The sequence below is a fragment of the Hemicordylus capensis genome, chromosome 2 (genome assembly GCF_027244095.1).
Source record: "Hemicordylus capensis ecotype Gifberg chromosome 2, rHemCap1.1.pri, whole genome shotgun sequence".
NCBI classification, from domain to species: domain Eukaryota; kingdom Metazoa; phylum Chordata; class Lepidosauria; order Squamata; family Cordylidae; genus Hemicordylus; species Hemicordylus capensis.
The window spans coordinates 252918374-252925699 of record NC_069658.1 but is presented as its reverse complement, the minus strand read 5'-3'; the positions used below and the strand labels follow the sequence as shown (position 1 = coordinate 252925699).

The window sequence follows — 7326 nt, the reverse complement described above, 5'->3', positions numbered from 1 at the left end:
TCATTTTTGACAGTATATTTTGATTTGTGGTTGTATTTGGTAAACATCTTTACCTGTTGACATGAAATGATATTTTTAGTATTTAAAAGCTGGCAGCTTATTCTTTTTCAGATTTTATGCTATTCAAAATAAAATCAAGATTCATGAAAATGCCTAAAGCCCTTGAATTTCAAATGTTTGAGATAAAATTTCACATTAGAAATGCAACTTTGTGTGTGTGTGTGTGCGCACACACACACACACACACACACACAGACACACGAAGCTGGAATGGAATAACTGTCAGTGTTTGGTAAATTTTAAATTGTTGAAAACCTTGTTCATGCACCACTGGAAGTCATCTAATCTTCAGTACCTCTCCCTCCTTGGTGCATGGGCTTTTAATTCACCCAAAACACGAGCAACAGGAAAAAGTTACAGCTGAAGCATATGAAAACCATATTCCAGAAAAATCTGACAGAGTTGGAGGGCAAGGAAGAAAGTTAAAAATAAATAAATTCAGAGCTACTAATATAAGGTGTGAATTTGGCCATTCAAAGCGCTTCTCCCTTTTCCCAAAAGGCCCCCCTTAGGAACATAGGAAACTGCCATATACCGAGTCAGACCATTGGTCCATCTAGCTCAGTATTGTCTACACAGACTGACAGCGGCTTCTCCAAGGTTGCATGTAGGAATCTCTCTCAGCCCTATCTTGGAGAAGCCAGGGAGGGAACTTGGAACCTTCTGCTCTTCCCAGAGCGGCCCCATCCCCTGAGGGGAATATCTTGCAGTGCTCACACATCAAGTCTCCCATTCATATGCAACCAGGGCAGACCCTGCTTAGCTAAGGGGACAAGTCATGCTTGCTACCACAAGACCAGCTCTCCTCTCCTGACGAGCAGTCCTCTCAATTAAATGTTAGTTAAATGTTAAATTTCTGTTAATTGTAATTTAATTTTAAATTAAATTTCTGTTAATTTAATGTTTCAAGTAAATGTTAATTTCTTTAATTTCAAGGGGAAGACATTAGGTAATCTTCCTCATTCTGTCAGCCATTCTTTTCAGTTCTCCCTTTTTCTCTTAGTGCATGGACTCTTGTGCTATACGTGCCTATATATGGACCCCGAGTCTTGTCGCCGATTCGCAGGTGGCGAATGCGAGGCTAATGAAGGAAAATGTCTCACAACCTCCCTCTACGAAGGTAGGTTCAGGCACACCAAACCAGTGAGATCAACATGGGCTTGATCCACAAGACAAGGTGACTTGGAGTGTTGTAGGAGAAGGCTCTTCACTGCTGGAAACTGCTAGACCCACAAGCCCAGGTTCCCTCACAGCCCACAGCCCATCTGTCCCCACACTGCCAGGGCTGGTGAAGATGAAGCAAGGCAGGCACTTTATTTTGGCAGACAGATGAACTGGCAAGAAGTCAGGATGGCAAATAAGTGATCTGATTGGTTGAGCAGGGAAGTAAAAGGCAGGTGAGAAGGTGGGCAAAGTAGCTTTATGACAGAAGACTGGCAGGGCCGGATTAAGCTAGTGTGGGGCCTGTAGCATATGTTATAAAGGGGCCCTAAATGTTAAAAAAAAATGCACATAAATATTAAAACGTAAATTATTTACTTGCATAGTAAAAGAATTCAATTTTTTCATTTGCTATATTTTGGAGTATGGGAGACCAAGCCACAAACTCACACTTACTACAACAACAGTTTATATACCGTTTTCCAATCAAAATTCTCAAAGTGGTTTACATAGAAAAATAAAGAGTGGATAGATGATTCTCTGTCTCCAAAGGGCTCACACTCAAAAAAGAAAAATGTGGTAGGCACCAGCAACAGCCACTGGACAGATGCTGCGCTGGGCCTTCTCTTAAAACGCACATTTAGCAGAAAAGGGATATTTGATCTAACATGGACCAAATAAAACAAGTAAAGTTTTAACTTTAATTCCCAGTTGGAAGCCAGGCGTGCGGGGCCCTCGAAAATGCGGGGCCCGTAGCAAATGCTACATTTGCTACTACGTTAATCCGCCTCTGAAGACTGGTCTCTGCCCAAAAGCCATGGTTCTCAGAGTGAGGAGCCAGGCCAGACTCAGAGGATTTAGAGTGCCGCAAGGAACTTAATTGTCCTCTTGTGTCACATGATCCCTACTGGGCTAGTAGCTGCGATTATCTTTGCCCTTTGCCATGCACTGTGGTTAATGGTGCTGGATCAAATTCTGACTTGCGTGCTTATGGCAGAATTTTGGGGTAGTGATGTGCGCGGTCCGGAGCAGTCCGGACCGGCACCGAAGGGGGGCCTTTCTTTTAGGGTGGGGAGGGCTTGCTTACCCCTCCCGCCTCTTTGCCCCCTCCAGCGCCCGTATTCCACAGTGTAATTTTATTTTATTATTTATTTTATTTATTTATTTGATTTATATACCGCCCTTCCAAAATGGCTCAGGGCGGTTTACAATTAAAACAAACTTATAAAACAATGAAAAGCTAAAACAAATTAAAACAATAAAACAACAACTAACAATTTAAAAACATTTTAAAACAAAAATTAAACATTGTCCCCAGACCCCAGCTCAAGAAAACATGTAGACTTAGTATGGAAGAAAAGGGCCACAACTTTATTAACTATTACACAGGCATGGCAGACTGGAACACCAGGTGATTAATCACCCTTAGAGAACAGTGCGGGCCAATAGAAGCAGGTCAGAACTCTGAAGTCCTACCCATCACCCTACTGGGTGACACACCCTGGCTCGGGAATGGGCAGGTACACTCCATCCAATTCCTTCAAAGCCGACCCCCCCTTCTGTAAGAGGGGATCTGGATACTTCTAGGCATTCGTCCACCCCGGACCGCACAGCCCAAAGGTTGGAGAAGTCCTGAAGCAGGGTTCATGGCAATCATTCTCCCCGTGCCACACCGGCTACAAAGGAGCGATTAACCAATCACCCCTTTTACATATCCAAGGGTGCTCACTGATGTTCTAACCCTCAAATTACCACCCCGCCTGCACTGTTCCTGCCATTGTGGCTGACCTAACTCTAACTACGCACCCAGGACACAGAACAGAGTAGGCGAAAAAAACCCCAACAGTGGCCAATGCGTTGGGAGCAAAAAATTCCTACTCGGCCCCTTCAGGCGGCCAGTCGCTAGACCCGCTCTTTACCGGGGAGGGAGGGAGGGGAGAGCTCCTTCTCCTGTGATTGCCTGGTCCCAACTGAAGAGAGAATGGAGAATGGAGAATGGGGCGGGGATCGGTCAATCCTGGCCGAAACCCCGCCCCTTGACCAAAAGGGTCAAACGAAACCCTTCCTGGTCTTCGTGCAGGACAGGCTGGGACAAACTCCCTCCCATCTGCACAAGGCCGGGGGTGTGTGTGTGTTAAGTAATTAAAAACCCTAAATCAAATTAAAAATTAAAAATTTTCTAAAAGCCCTGGAAGGCCAGGCCAAACAAATATGTTTTAAGGGCCCTCCTGAAGGCCAACAGAGAACTTGAATTACGGATTTCCGCAGGGAGCGCATTCCACAGCTCCGGAGCAGCCATAGAGAAGGCCCGCCTCCGAGTCGCCACCAGACGAGCCGGTGGCAACTGGAGACGAACCTCCTCAGATGACCTTAATGTGTGGTGGGAATCGTGCAGAAGAAGGCGCTCTCCAAGGTAACTTGGACCTAAGCCGTTCAGGGCTTTAAAGGTAATCACCAGCACTTTGTATTTTGCCCGGAAACATATTGGCAGCCAGTGTAATTGTTTCAAAATAGGCGTAATATGGTCTCTCCGGGTTACCCCAGAGACCAATCTGGCTGCCGCATTCTGAACTAATTGAAGTTTCCGAACTATGTACAAAGGCAGCCCCACGTAGAGCGCATTGCAATAGTCAAGCCTTCCTGGCCAGTAATTGGGGCGCTGGAAACCAGCCGCCCCCGCCCCCCCCGCGAGCGGATTAGGGCTAAAAGTTAAGTACTGCCGCGAACAGAGCTCCTCTCTCAGCAAAGTCCTGGCCCAACTGGGGCCTTGGGCGCGTGCGCGCAATAGGACGCTGGATGGAACTTCCGGCAATCGGAGGCCCGGTCTACCCGCTGGGAAGACGGCGGCAGTACTTAACTTTTAGCCCTAATCCGCTTGCGGGGGGGGCGGGGGCGGCTGGTTTCCAGCGCCCCAATTACACTGTGGAATACGGGCGCTGGAGGGGGCAAAGAGACGGGAGGGGTAAGCAAGCCCTCCCGCCCTTAAAGGAAGGCCCCCCCACCCGGACCCGAACCGGCCAAGTCCGAACCGGTCCAGCAGTTCGGAGGCCTTCAGAATGGCCTCCGGACTGGTTCGGACACACCCCTACGGCAGGGTGTATTGCTTATGGGTTTCACCTGCCACTGCCTTTTTTTTTTTTTTTTTTTGCAGCAGTGACAGCAGGGCTCCTCTCAGCTGAGCTGCACTCCAACTGATGGTGATCAGCTGGCAGCCATGATTTCATCCCCACCATTAGGCTCCTCCAAGCAATGCCAAATGATGATGCAGCACTGCTTAGAGGAGCATTTTGGAGGAAACAAAATGATGTTTAGAGGCTGGCCGCCACCAAGAAGAGTTAAGCACAGTTGGGGATAAATTAATCCCAATTCAGAAATTTACTTCTGCCTCTAGAAAAATCATCAAAATGTCCTCCCTACTTCTGCATCCTGCAAAGCAAAGATGGCAGGTGCATTTCAGGCCATTTCAAGCTGTGGTGATGCTTAAGCAGAGCAAGACAGCTCCTCCATCTTTTGGCAAACTGCCAGAGTGGTGCAGATAGTATTACTAAAGCTGCCGTACAATGCTTGCTTACCTGTGAGATCATCTTGAGCACTGAACTTGGTGCTTCAAATAAGCATGCATTGAGAGCAGGATGCATGGTGCTGGGGTCTGGCCACCATGGACCCTATCACTGTTCCCTCTAATGGATTCCCAGATGTTGTTTTCACTACAACTCCCAGCATCCCCAGCTGCAATGGCCTTTGGTTGGGGATTATGGGAGCTCTAGTCAACAACATTTGGGAATCCCTGTTAGTAGGGTTGCCATATCCTGGGCACCTAATTTGCATATTTACATAAGTCTGGGACCTAATTTGCATATTATGTAAATTGCTTGAAAATAATTTGCATATGTAAATTACCAGCTGCACTTTCCAGTTGATTCGTATTGGCTCTGGATGTCTACCAACAATAGTTGGGGAAGATATATCTGCCTGATCATTTCCCTTGACATAACAGCAGCAATAGAACAAAAAATAAAAATAAAAATGCAGAGCTTTTAAATTAAGGCTACAATTCTGTACACACTTATTTGAGAGAAGATCTGATTGAAACCAACGGTGCCTACTTCTAAGCAGGCATATACTGAACGTAAAGCCTAGACATTAGAATATACAGCTTGGGAGGCAGGTAGTGATTCACATCAAAAGCAAGCTATTGTCTCAACTGCCAGAAAGAGATCTCCTACTAATAACAAACAAGGCAAGGCTCCTCAGAGGATTACTGTACTTGTGAAAGTAAAGTGAAACCCACCCAGCTAGCCTCCTGTGCTCTTCCTCTCTTAATCCAAGTCCAGCAGTTGAGCAGAATAGTGACTGCATGTTTTGCTCCATAATGCTGCTTCTGCAAGGGCTAGTGTAACTATCTGGCCCTGATCACCTCTCCCTCCCCTCCACTAAAGAGTGAAACAGAAGTGAACCCTGTCCTGACTGACAGGCAGTGACCTCTAGGGATCGGCCACTCAGCACACGGTAGGTGGGACCAAGAGGGCCATGAGGCAGGAAGAGGGAGTTCATTATGCAGAAGAAGCTAGGCTGGAAGAGAGGACAAGATGGGTAGCCAGGGAGTTGGCTATGAAAACAACTTCAGATCCTTGAAAGACAGGATTGCAGGATGCTTGAACCTCATCAGGTGAGGGGTGAGTTTTCAAGGAAAAGGGGGATTCAGCCTAGGAAACAGTTTGTTAGTTTGTGTCAGAAACTTTTTTTTCATGTGCTCTGCATTTCCCTGTTATTGTCCATCCAGGGCACTGCAGAAGTCTCTGAAAGCTTTTAAAGGTCCTTTTGTATTTCCCTACATCTATGTACTTTGTAACTGGGTAACCATGATTTTTAAAGTGTGCCATCCCAGTATCATCTGAGGGTGTTTTTTGAAGTATTCTTGCAGCTACTGAGTGTTTCTTTTACCTGTAACTAAAAGCTGAGAAAGCCTCAGACAGAAATGGTCTGTAGCATTTTTGAATAAAGTTTTTCTTGTTTTGTCCTTTGCAATTTTGATAAGCCTCTTGAGAGGATTTTTAACTCAGGAAAGGGGGGCTGGGGAAAGGGCTTGCTCTGGTGCAAAACACATCTCAGTTTGATTGTTCAGCAACTCTACCAGGTTTCTACACATGGTTTCTCACCATGTGTATGCTGCACGTGGAGATTTTTTGTACTTTTCCAATAGTAAAGAGAAGGAGAGTTCTCTGGAATTTCACCCAAGCCAGGCGGGAGTAGGGGGAGAAACTCTTGATAAGTGGGTGTGGTGGCAGCTTATTATCTACAAGGAAAATTTTGGGAAGAAGCCTTTGTGGAGAAAGCATGGAGGGAATGATTCAACATTTTTCTTCCCCTCACATGGGCTTGCTCTAAGACAAAGGTTGGGCTAAAACTGCTACAGCTAGAGCTTAGCTTTTTTTTTTTTTTAAATGAAAAATCCAAGCAAATCTGGGCGGGCTAAGCAATCCAGGTGAGATGCTTGAAATCCGGGTGAAACCCAAAATTTGGAGGGGGGGCATGGCAACTCTATGTTAGAGGGAACACTGGACCCTACCTAGATACTCATGGTGCCTTACAAAGCAGTTGCTTCATCTCCCATAGCTTTTGTGTTGGCCGATTACACCATTCTTCCTTTCAAAAGAAGAGCTCCCAGGTTCTCACTCTCATATTTTCCTTCACAGTTAGCAATCACAAGTATATTGGATCGTACTATGAATGTTTCCAATCGTTGCCTGGAGTGGAGTGTCACACTGCTGTAAAGGAGCCTAATATCATTTTTGTTTATGAGTGCTGTGAAACTGACAAGTGCAACACAAATCCTACACCTTTCCCTCCTCGCTGGTGTACAAATTCTTCCAAGGAATGTGAGTGAGATTTTCAAGGCTGTGGCTCACCCCACTCTCAGCCTCTTTAGTCCATCCCCTTGAAGAGAGACCTGGAGAATCTGCTGTTACCCACATTTTGTTCTATCCTCTCTGAAGTGAACTGATTTAGTTGCCTGCACCCCATCTTCTCAAGCCTCCCTCTCCCAGGGCATCTTAATTGGTTGAGAAGGTTTAAGATGAAAGAATAAACATGCCTTCTGTTGCA

The 7326-nt window shown here is 45.9% G+C and overlaps 1 long non-coding RNA gene across 1 annotated transcript; it reads left to right on the top strand.

Moving 5' to 3' along the window:
• Window positions 1-413: 413 nt before the first annotated feature.
• On the top strand, window positions 414-7326 carry LOC128344769 (uncharacterized). Its single transcript, XR_008316037.1, has 3 exons — window positions 414-517; window positions 1064-1180; window positions 6918-7326. It is a non-coding gene; the product is annotated as an uncharacterized LOC128344769 (long non-coding RNA).